Genomic DNA, 12,692 nt, shown 5'->3' with positions numbered 1-12,692 from the left:
TCATTTTTGAGCCCCATTTGAACCAACTTGAAAACTGTGCCTTTAATCAGTTTTTACAGAATAACAAACAAATCTACCACAAAATTCTTCTAAAAATTCATTAAAGAAAAAAAATTTGTAATAATCATTTCCACAAAGTCTGTTTTGTAATCTATTAAACGTTTCTGTAATTACCTTCAAAATGTCTTATAATAAACAATGAATTATTAACTTTATTTATACAGTCCTATATAGCTTATAATCATCAACACTCAGGAAACAGAATATATTGTAATAAATCTGTCAATTCAATCATAAGACAATTACCAGATGCTCTGCTATTTATAAACAGGTGGAAATTAGTCATGCTAGTGTAATAAAATGTTAAATATATAATTAACCATTTCTGTTCAAAGGGAAATAACTCAATCATAAAATATCACCACTTTTGAAAGGACAATATTTCAATAAGGAGAAAAGCTAAATTCGTAAAAACTGAACTTGAACTTGTGTAGTCACAGGAAACAACAAATCTAAATTTGAAAATAAAATAGTCAAGACGTTTTTTATGTTTTTATGTTATTGAACGGACACTATTTGGAAACGGCTCGCCCGTCCGCCCGGCGTACATACCGCTTTCGAAACTGTAATGATATCACTTTTATAAATATAAATTGTACATACATAAACAGTATATTGTTATTGTAAAATACCCGTCAAATCATTAATGATAACGGGTTCTGCAAAATTATATGTAAGTGACTTTTGTTTTGATTTATCTATCATTTCATACACTTAACAATAACGTTTGTGTGATTGTAAAACGGTAAATTCGTTAAAAATCAACCCTTCGAATGATTATAGCTTTGATTTGTTCTTTCTGTATTGTTTGTTCAAAGGCGACATTTGAATAACGTTAACACACAAACAAAATAGCCATGAACAGGAAGAAATGGAGAGGAACTGTACTCGCCCTATATCCCCTTGGGACGAAGTGGATTAAGTCAAGTAAGTCAACACACAAACACTATATGTAATGCCAACCGATATTGTTTTGCTGTTTTGATGCTTAAAAAGTATCAAATAAGAAGATTAAAATAAGAAAAAGAGAAGTCGAAATAGGTATTTACTAGACCAAAAAACTTGATGAAGATTTTCCAGACTGTAAGATCTGAATGAATCGCTCGGGAATTTGTTTCATGCAGCTAAAAAGGCGATGGACACAAAAAAAATAAGTATTTGTGAAAGAGGGACGAAAGGTACCAGAGGAACAATCAAACTCATGAATCGAATTAAACTGACAACGTCATGGCTAAAAATTAAAAAGATAAACAGAAAAATAATAGTACACGAAAAACAACATTTAAAACTAAAGATTGTCCGACACGAACCCCACGTCGTGTTGCTTATGCTATTAAAACGCGATAAATTTTGTAGTCCATTGTGGTAGGTCATATTCAGGAAAAGGGAAAGTGATGGAGGTTACGATGTAAGAAACATATCCGATATCATCTGTGAAACGGTTATTCAATAACGGTCAACCAACAAGTAATAGCGTCTGTAAAATTTACGAAGGGATGATTTAAACTTAACCATTTGGAACTCTTAGTTTAATAGCTTCCTGAGGAGTAATAACCATCTATCAAGGAAATCATAATAGGAAAAAAATAAGATCACAAAAATAATGAACTCTGAGGAAATTCAATCGGAAAGTCCCTATTCACATGACAAAATCAAATGACAAAACACACCAAACGAAAGGACAACAACTGTCATATTCCTACTTGGCACATGCATTTTTAAATGTAGAAAATGGTGGATTGAACCTGGTTTTATACCGTTAAACCTCTCACTTTTACGACAGTCTCTTCAATTTCCGTTATATTTACATCGATGCGTGAACACAACAGACATAATACAAGCGCGGGGATATCGTATCAATTGGGAGATATATACTCCGTAAGCAGACGCGGCTGGAATGTTGCTACATAGAAATGGAAAGTTCACAATTTGGAATCATCTCGTCTGTTGTCAAATTTTGTTTTCAACCAACCCTCATTGTCAATTTCGAGATGTAAGTCAAGATATGAGACAGACGTAAGTGTATCTGTTGTATCCTTTATCTCTAGTTCGATTGGATAGATGACATCAAGATAATCACCGACGTTTGAATTATTTAATGAGAGAACATCATATATGTATCACAAAGTAAAGTTAAAGGATATTGCTAACTTTTTATTTTTCATCCTCAGAAATTCCTGTATGAAGTAAGCTTCATAACAATCAAGAAATAATTCGGCAAGAAGTGTGGCACAATTGGTTCCCATTTGAATGCAGACAGTCTGTTAAAAAACACGTCCTCCAAACGTAACAAATATGCCGTCAAGAAATCGAGCATCTTGAAAAGTATCAGTTTCAAGGACCATAACTTTGCACACAATCAAAAGACCGGAACAAAATTCTAACTTGATCTGTAACTTGTCATGATTAAGCTATATACCAAAATCCAAACCAACAACTTCAAGCATGACAAATAAAATTCGGAAAACTTATCATTTAAGTAAGTTTTCTAGTCCAAAGACTCTGTTCAAAATTATCAGATTGGAACAAAATTCAAACTTGGACTGTAACTTGTCATGATAAAACTATTTATCAAATATCGAATTAATATCTTCAAGAATGACACAAAAATGCAGAAAACTGATTAGTTTAGGGAATATTCTAAGTCAAAGGACCATAACTCTGCACAAAATTATCAGACCGGAACAACATTTCAAATATGAAAATTAAAACTTGATCTGTAACTTGTCATGATAAAACAATACATCAAATATCAAATCAACATCTTCAAACGTAAAAAAAAAACACTGTGGAAAACTGACTGACAGACAGACATATGGACGGAGTGCAAACCTCAAGTGGGGAACTAAACATTTACCATGTAGAAAGTAAATTTACATGTGCGGAACATGTGTCAGGATTATTTAATCGAAAGTATTCGAAGATTTAAGATTCGAGCAATGATTTGGACGAAATCAGGAGTAACAAGACGAGCTGAATTATGGACACACATTTTAGAAACGATCCTGGTAAATTTATCGATCCTTTAAATAAAATGATTCTTAAAAGGTTTCTAATACAACACTGTAATTAGATCATTGAATATTGATTTTATTTGTTTTAATATTGATTTTGTTATCAGTATATTAAAAGCAAACTAAGTATTATTGTTGGATACATATACACCTTCATAGGTCTACAATCTGTCGATACCTGTATTGTGGCATTGCACAAGGTCACGTTTTTATCTGACTGTTAATGATGTGTTTACTCTAAATCCATCGGATGTTGGATGTGTACTGATTAATAATTTAATCGTAGATGCATGAATTTCTTTTATTAGTTAAGGCATTTCCCCTACGTGAGGAAAGACCTTATTGTTTTTCTAATGTTTTTTCTTTTTTTTCTTCCAACATTTTTTTGGCATGGCCTCCCCATGTTTCTTTTGAAGTTATCAAGACCAAACATGGACCATCGATAAACCTCATCATGAGGTATAATTGTTATTTGCTTTGAACTAGCTGTTAGTAACTGCGAGTACTCTCAGATATGTACTTAGTGCCTTTTTGTTGTTGGGATGTACAAGTACCCGGCCACGTCCACTTGTATTTTTATTATTGTATCCATCTGATGCGTTAAGCCTTTTTCAACTGATTTTTACAGTTCGTTCCTATGTTGTACTATTACACTACTGTCCCATGTTAGGGAAGGATTTGAATCCGTTAACATGTTTAACCCCGCCATATTCTGTATGTATGTGCTGTCCCAAGTCACGAGCCTGTAATTTAGTGTTTGTCGTTTGTTTCTGTGTTACATATTTGTTTTTTGTTCATTTTTTGTACATAAATAAGACCATTAGTTTTCTCGTTTGAATTGTTTTACATTGTCATTTCAGGACCTTTTTAGCTGACTATGCGGTATGGGCTTTGCTCATTTATGAAGGCCGTAATGTGGCATATAATTGTCAATTTATGTGTCATTTGGTCTCTTGTGGGGTGTTGTCCTATTGTGTTTTACTACACTTCGGTAGTTCTTTAAAAAAAAGTTATTATATCTAAGATTTAATTATCAGAAGAAAGATTCAGTGTCAAATGAAATATATAAGAATATATCCTTGCTGCCTATAAGAGAAAAAAACGTCATCAAAGACAATGGGCGTATCATGTTGTACTCCATACAAAATATTCGTTAGTAACACACGAATCAAAAAATCTCAAGAGGCCAAATCAAATACGGAACTGTTTAGTATTTCGAAAAATTCCAAGATTTTTTAATAGTTAATTTTATAAATTCATAGATAAAATGCTCCGAAGGGGGCAGCTTGATACGACTTCAGAGGTCGAACCTTCAATATTTGAGACAGGTTTAAACACAACATGCAAGCCTAATACAGCTCTAATTTGGACTGTGAATCAACATTAAACACAGCATAGGTTTTCAACAATTCATACAAAGTTAAATACTGACCCTTTGGACCTGAATGTGGACTTATTTGATAACCGCTTCCGCGATCCAATATCTAAATATACGGTTATATTCCGCATATCAAAAACACTCAACACTTAATGTTTGATGAAATCAAGCACAGTTTAGTTTTAGACACCGATTTCACTCAACTTGAAAACTTGGCTCAAAATTAAAAATCTAAATACATATGTACATGTTTAGATTTACTATATCCGCTTTACCCTGACAGGTTAGGACCATAACACACTAATTATTCAAAAGGTGTCTTCTTTGGTATGGAAACTTGTGCTACAATTTCATAGAAATCCATTGTCTTATACTTAAGTGTCCGGAAATCAGAAAATCTCTTTTGGGGCCCCTTTTTGGATTTTAATTCATAAACAGTTAAGATAACAACCCTCAAAATTAATCCCAATTTTAATTATGTGGTACAAAGCCCCTATAACATCAAGACTCTTGCAATCCTTCCCGCGACAATACACGGATACTGGGGTCGAGTAACTAAGGCAAAATTGCAAGAGATCTAAGAGCAGCAAAACTCTGGGTAGATGAAACTCGCAAGTAACAGCAATCGTCTAAGAGATGGAAAACCCCTACAGATCAACCAGACCCTTCAGGTAGAAGGTTAAGCTACCTTGTAAAGAAATTACGTTACAAAAACGACTATAGAAGAAAACCATCTTACTCGTCAACGGCTTGAGATACAGGTAAACACAAAAACTAAATTGGAACTTGGAATGTACGAGCACTGTATCAAAGTGGAAAGAGCTTGCAGACAGCCAAAGAAATAGACATATACAGTATTGATACTTTAGGAGTCAGTGAAGTTAGCTGGAATACATCTGGCATGACAACGCTAAACATTGGCCATACCATCATCTATGTGGGTAACACAAGCGCCACTGACGCTCATGATAAGGGTGTTGGATTCATGCTGACTTAAAAAGACAAAACAGTCTCACGAAGAAAAGTCGACAAGATAATAAAGGATGAAAAAGCTGGCTACAGACAAGAAAGGTCATGTGCAGACCAAATAGCCACATTGAGAATTTTTGGATTTTATTTCATTAACAATTAAGAATAAAACCCTCAAATTATTTCCAATCTTTCTTATGTGGTACAAAGCCTCTATAATATCAAGACTCTTGCAATGCCTTCCCGCGGCAATACAAGGATACTGGGGTCGAGTATCTCAAGGATAAATTGCAAGGGATCTCAGGGTAGCAAGGGTCGTAGAGATGCACAGTGCAGGGCTGCCGCGAGTGCATACGCCCTGGCTCTCATCAACCTTGTCCCATCTATGAGGTAAATTCCTTATTGCCTTGGGTGACTTTGGAATAGGGTAATGCTATGAAAGTTAATCCAAATAGAAAATTGAACTCGTTAGCAACAGCAATCGTCTCAGGAATGGAAACCCCCTACAGAACAACCAGTCCATTCACGTAAAAGGTTAAGCTGAGGGCCAACACCCCTTATTTGTAAAGCAATTACGTTACAAAAACAACTACAGAAAAAAAACTCTTACTCGTTAACGGCTTTAGATAGAGGTAAACACAAACACAAAATTGGGACTTGGAATGTACGAGCACTGTATCAAAGTGGAAATAGCTTGCAGACAGCCAATGAATGGACAAATACAGTATTGATCTTTTGAAGTAAGATGGAATACATCTGGCATGACAACGCTAAACATTGGTCATACCATCACATCTATACGGGTTATACAAACGCCACTGACGCTCATGATAAAGGTGTTGGATTCGTGCTTACAAAAAGGCAAAACAATATCTCTTAGAATGAAACTCTGTGTCATCTAGAATAGTTTTGATAATAAATTTTAGAAAACAACCATAATCAAGGTTTCCTCACCAACGAAGAATGCAGATCAAGAAGAGAAAAATGACTTTTACAACTCTCTGCAAATCATTTTAAATTCTGTTCCAAAACAATACATCCTTATGATAATAGAAGACATCAATGCAAAAGTGGGTAAGGACAGGACAGGGAGAGAAAAAGAAATGGGACCAAATGGTATTGGTGAAATGAATGTGAACGGTGAAATATTTGCTGATTTCTGTGCTGTTAACAGTCTTGTAATAGGTGTTACCCCCCCCCCCCCCCCCCCCATATAAACTTTCACAAAGTTACTTGGGTTTCGCCAAATGGAATGACAGAAAATCAAAATGACCGTATCGCTTTATCGCAAAGATGGACTCTCTACAAGATATGCGAAACACGTGAGAAGCAGATATAGCTTCAGATCAACGCCTAATCATTGCAAAGATACAACTAAAACTACTTTCAATGAAAAACAAAAAGTCTAGAAGAAAGAAATTTAATGGTGATTTAATCAAAGACCTTAAAGTTGTTCAAGACTATCAAATTCTCCTCCAAAACAAATTTAGTGCATTTAAAAACCTACATGATGACGAAACTAACATCAACACAGCATAAGAAATGACAAGAGAGTCTTTTGATCAATCATGTTAAGAAACTGTCGGATACCTCCAACATAACCGCAAGCAAAGGATGTCAGAAAATGCATGGAAAATAGTCAACGAAAGACGACAAGTAAAAGAAAAGTTCTGACTACTATAACTAGACAGCAGAAAAAACAGACACAAGAACAGAATAGCAAATAAATAAAGAGGTGAAGAAAAGCTGCAAACAAGATAAAAGGAACTTCGTAGAACAACTAGCCGAAGAAGCTGAAGCCGCCTGTAGCAAAGGAGACATCAAAACCCTATACAACATTACAAAGCAATTAAGTGGTAAACCACCAACCTCAAATACACAAAGATAACGACAACAAGACCCTCACCCAATTTGAAGAACAACTTGAAAGGCGGAAAGAGCATTTCGATCAGGTTCTTAACTGACTGCCGCCTACAGATCCACATGAACTACAAAACAATCCAACGATGAACACAAAAAATCAACAAAACACCAAAAGCCGAAGTAACCAAAGCTATTAAAAGTCCAAAAAATGTGAAAGAAAGGCGGCATTGATAACATACCACCAGAAACTGTTAAAATCTTGAATGATACATCTGTCATTAGCATGTTACAACTACTAAATAAGAGATGGAAAAAGAAGAAATATCAGATGATTGGAGTAAAGGACTTTTAGTGAAAATCCCCCCAAAAGGTAACAAGTCACTTTGCAACAACTGGAGAGGTATCATTGTATTGTCCATACCGGGAAAACTGCTCTGTAGCACCATCCTTAGCAAGAATGAAAATGATGCCGACAAGATAATAAGAGATGAACAAGCTGGCTTCAGACAATAAAGATCATGTGCAGACCAAACAGCCACATTGAGAATTGTTATTGATCAGACAATAGAATGGCAGGCGGCACTTAATCCACTTTTTTGCGGATTACAAAAGAGCTTTTAATAACATTGAACATCAGATCCTAAGGAACCTTCCAGGACACTATAGAATTCCACAAAAGATAATCAAAATGATTAAACTGCTATATGACCAATTTTCCTGTCAAATGTTACACTGTGGAACTATGACCGAACCATTTACCGTTACATCTGGTGTACGTCAAGGTTGCTTGCTCACTCTGATCTTTTTCCTAATAGTAGTTGATTTGGTTAGTAAATCAGTCTACAGAAATCCTAAAGGCATTGTATGGACAGACCTAGAATTTGCTGATGACATTTGTACACTATCTCATCGCTTCCAAGATGCACAACATCAGACCATAAGTCTTGAAATAGTAACAAAACAAGCAGGCCTTTACATCAACGCACAGAAATCTAAATCAACGAGGCTAAATACAAACCAGCAAAATTGTCTTAAGATCGACGATTTTACTGTTGAAGATGTACAACAATGTCAGTACATCAGGAGGCGAAAAAAGGAAGCACAGCAGGTGTAGTCCATGCTTAAACTTGTTTTGGAGGACAACAAATGGAAGTTTTTAACGACCTTAACTTGCTATACAGCCCTTGCACGGTCGGTTGGGAGGAGTAATGCTTCTAGCACAAAGTAAAGGGATATTTACCACCAATGTCAAATATATACTCTTATACAGATCTGAAACCTGAAGAGAAACAGCAGCATATATCAAATCAATCGCATCTTTTGTCAATAAATGTTTGAGAAACATCCAGAACATCAGATGGTCAAACAAAATATCCAACAATGAGTTATTGAGAAGAACTAAGCAACAGCCAACAACTCATATAATAGGAACAAGAAAGTGAAAGTGGATCGGGCATACCCTCAGACACAAAAAAAAAAAAAAAGACACAACCATATCCAAGCAAGCCCTAGAATTGGACACCCAAGCACATTGAAAAGGATGAGGCCAAAAAACCTTGCGCAGGGGACTAACAACTGAGCTGAGAAAAATTGGGAAGACCTGGAAAGAAACATAACGAAGTAATGGACAGGAAGAACTGGAGAGAAACTGTAGTAGCCTTATGTCCCCCTTGGGACGACGTGGATTAAGTCAAGTATGTCAAGATACGGTAAGGAGCATTTGTGGTTCAATTTTATAGAGATTCATACACTTATACTAAAGTTAGTGTCCTGGAAACCAAATGGCATCGGACAAAAAACGACGATGAGAATTCGCCTAACCATTACACAGTCGGCAAAATTTTGTATAAAAAAGTTTTCGATAAATTTGTAACGCAACAATCGCCTAACCATTATTAGTACTGCAACCAGAGTTCATTTTTTAAAACTTTAATGGTCCAGAAGAACACACACCTAAATTATATATCGATGGAAAGAGGACAACGTGTACAATAAGAAAAGTTGGGTCGTAAAAATCCAGAGTGGTCACAATTTTGTGAAATTGAGGTCAAAGGTCAGACCTTAAAATATCAATATTTCAAACACAAGAACAAAAAGGAGAAATATTCTGATATTTATTCAATAGAATGCTACAAAAACGATTCAATCATAAGCATATGCTATAAACGATGTTAAAACGACAAATTTGACTAATTATATGAAGAGCTGTCATTACAAAATTGCGTTGATTTGGAACCTTCTGATTTTTTTCCATTTAAGACATAGCAAAAGAAGAAGTGGCCTTGACCTTTTCACATCCATAAACTTTCCTATTTTGTATAGTATTTCACTATAGTATATTACAAAATTATTTTCTAAAGTAATAAAACACCAGTTTATCAAATTATTTCAATATTTTTTCTATCTTTGAAAAAAACAAAATTCAAGCGCTGAAACAGTGTTTTTAATTTTGCATCTTAAATGTTGTGTATTTTGTGAAAATTAGTATCTAGTTATAGATAAATACATATTGTGTATTTACAAAGTCTGGACAGAGCAGTAATAACACAAAATATACTATAGTCACCCGAGGCGAATGCGAGGTTTAAAAATAAATTGAGTGTAAAACAAAGTCAGTTTGGTGCATGAACATTTTTTCAGTAGGATAATCCTGGTAAAAAAGTTAACTCATTGATTTTTTAAGGGAAGGATGAAAAATTATACAATGCAATGCCAATTTTCTAATGTTGTAATTCAAATTCAGTTATGATCCTTATATAACTTTTAAAAGCGACACACAATAGCTCAAGTATTCATAAAATAGGAACATGAATCAATCTCTTAGTCATCATATGCGGATTCAGTACGCGTATTAGCATTACAAGACACTTCCCTTTTTTATAAGAACAAGTTCGGCACAGGACAGAGTTTGTTCAAAGCAAACACAGTTTTTTTTTATAGAACAAATGCTTTCTGGAGCGTAAATACCGTCATGATTTGGTCAAACTCGCCAGATATAGTCTACTCTTTGCATAGGAAACACAAAAGAAATGTGAGTACAAAGTTTCGATCAATGTTCCTGACCCATATTCCCATATGCATATGCATGATGTATCTGCACTGCCAGTCCCAAATGTAAAGGGGCGAATGTTGCTACAGAAACGATTGATTTTGTAATAGCCATACATTTACGAATTTTTGTTATCTTTAGGGACAATATACGGTTCAGAAGCGCCTTTGTGTTATTTTTCATCGATTAACTATCAAATGAACTTTTGAGCCTAGGCTCTGTGTTGAAGACCGGACCGTGACCTATACTGGTTTACTTTTATAAATTGTGACTTGGATGGTGTGCTGTATCATTGGCACTCATACCACATCTTCCTATATCTATTAACAAGCTATGCGGGCATCATTTCCATAGAAATACAAAAACGAGGACATAGCTCATAAGACCACTGGTGGCAGGATGAAGTAATTGTTCTTCTTTTAATGTATCCTTGATATTTTCAGACACACCTTGGTGTAATTCTGAAAATCTTAATATCGACTTCAATTTTCCTGCAGCAGATATGGCATCCCCTAAATTGAGTTCAGAGCTAAACTCTATAATTCATATCCCTTGGCCCCACTGTGTCTGAATTGTAAGGTGTCACAATATCTAGTTAGTTCTGGAATTTGGCAGTTTGGTAAGCATCAGAGACAATCTTGGGTAAAATTGATCGGTATATATAGAGGATGTGCTACATGAGAAAGGCTTTTTCTTATGGAAAAACAAATCACATCACTAACAATCGTAATTAATGAACTGACAGCAAGTTCAAATTCTATTTTTTCAGTGACTGTTTTACTTAATTGCACAGGTGTTGACTTTAATAAGTACTTGGTTATGCATGGATAAATGATTACTCACATTAATAAGCACAACTTAAAAGACTGTTAACACGTTTATAGGACTCAGTTTTGCGTAGTTTTCTGGGTTTTTTTAAAGGTTTTTCTTTTACACAAAAACCCTGTTTTCATATCCAAACTACAAAGAAGAAACTGAGCGCGAGATCGTATAAAAGTGTCAGGTTGTGAGGTTAAATGTCGATCAGTTTGATCACATATATGAATTTCTGTTGTTTCTAATTTAAAGTTCCCCAAGGGTGACTGGGGAAACGAAATATGGTCACTTGGTCTTCCCCCGACCGACAGTAAAACGATGTTGGGCGTCCGTTTGGCTGTGCGGAATGTATCAAGTTCGCAGTCACGTCCGGTCAGAATAGGGACGTTAAATCCGCTGCCTCGTGTAAAGGGAGTGTCACATTCTTTGCACGTTAAAAACCTTTGCATCAACTCTTTAGGGGGTCCGTAGGTGGCATGTTACAATGGAAAATTTCTGTCCCAATCCAATATCCCATCATTTTCCAGTGGCAGTCTAAATTTTCCCGATCATCATCCCGAATGGCCTCTATTATGACAAAACCTACCTATTGTTTTTATTGTTAGCTTGTTCTCGTCCTGAACATGCATGAAATATTTGCCACTGGACTTTAAGCAACCAACAATCAATCAATCAATTTAATTTAAAGACGCACCAATTTTGCCTTCTGGTGCAAGTCTAATAACATCACTGATGATTCGCCCACGGAAAGCAGAATATCAAGAGAAGTTGGTTTTAGCATTACCTTGTCACACACAAAATCTCTGCGAAACTACAATAGTATTTTTCCCCCGACCACTTGCATGCATATTAATTGCTCTGAGGTTAAACATTGACAATGTATTTTCACACAATGTCAACTATAGTCATTATCCGGAAAAACCTCTTATCCGAAGGATTTGGTTAACTTTTATATGAAGTCAAAATTTTATTAACAAAAATATAACTTATTTACAGAAAATACACGCAAGAACTACTATATATATTCAAATCACACAAAAAATAAATTAACTTCTCCTACAAAATCTACATAATCACATCGAAACTATCAAATTGATTGTGAATGAAAAAATAAATGGTGGAGCTGATTGACGGATAGGAAATTTCCGTAATTAAAAAAGGTACAAATGATGTTTTCATTTTTGAGTTTTTGACAAAATTGTTTGGAATTTGCCCAACAAAATTTGCATGCAGTATCGCAATAATATGTTATGTCCTCTCAAATGTCAAATACTGTTTTTGAATCATATGTTTTCTCGTTTTCAAAGAAAAACGCGTTAAATTTCTATCTAAAAAACAGCCAACTTTAAGTTTGAAAGTTTTACTTGGAGATGGTATAATATTTATGCCTTCATCATTCTGATGATCCTTGATAATATGTGCATAGAAAATATTTACAAAAATAGCGGGAAATTTAACCAAAAAATATATTTTTGGATTTTAAGGTAACTACCCAAAACCGTAAATTGAGGGGTACCCCCATTAAAGGGATAAAATACAAAAA

The sequence above is a fragment of the Mytilus galloprovincialis genome, chromosome 10 (genome assembly GCF_965363235.1).
Source record: "Mytilus galloprovincialis chromosome 10, xbMytGall1.hap1.1, whole genome shotgun sequence".
NCBI classification, from domain to species: Eukaryota; Metazoa; Mollusca; class Bivalvia; order Mytilida; family Mytilidae; genus Mytilus; species Mytilus galloprovincialis.
This window is presented reverse-complemented; position numbering follows the sequence as displayed.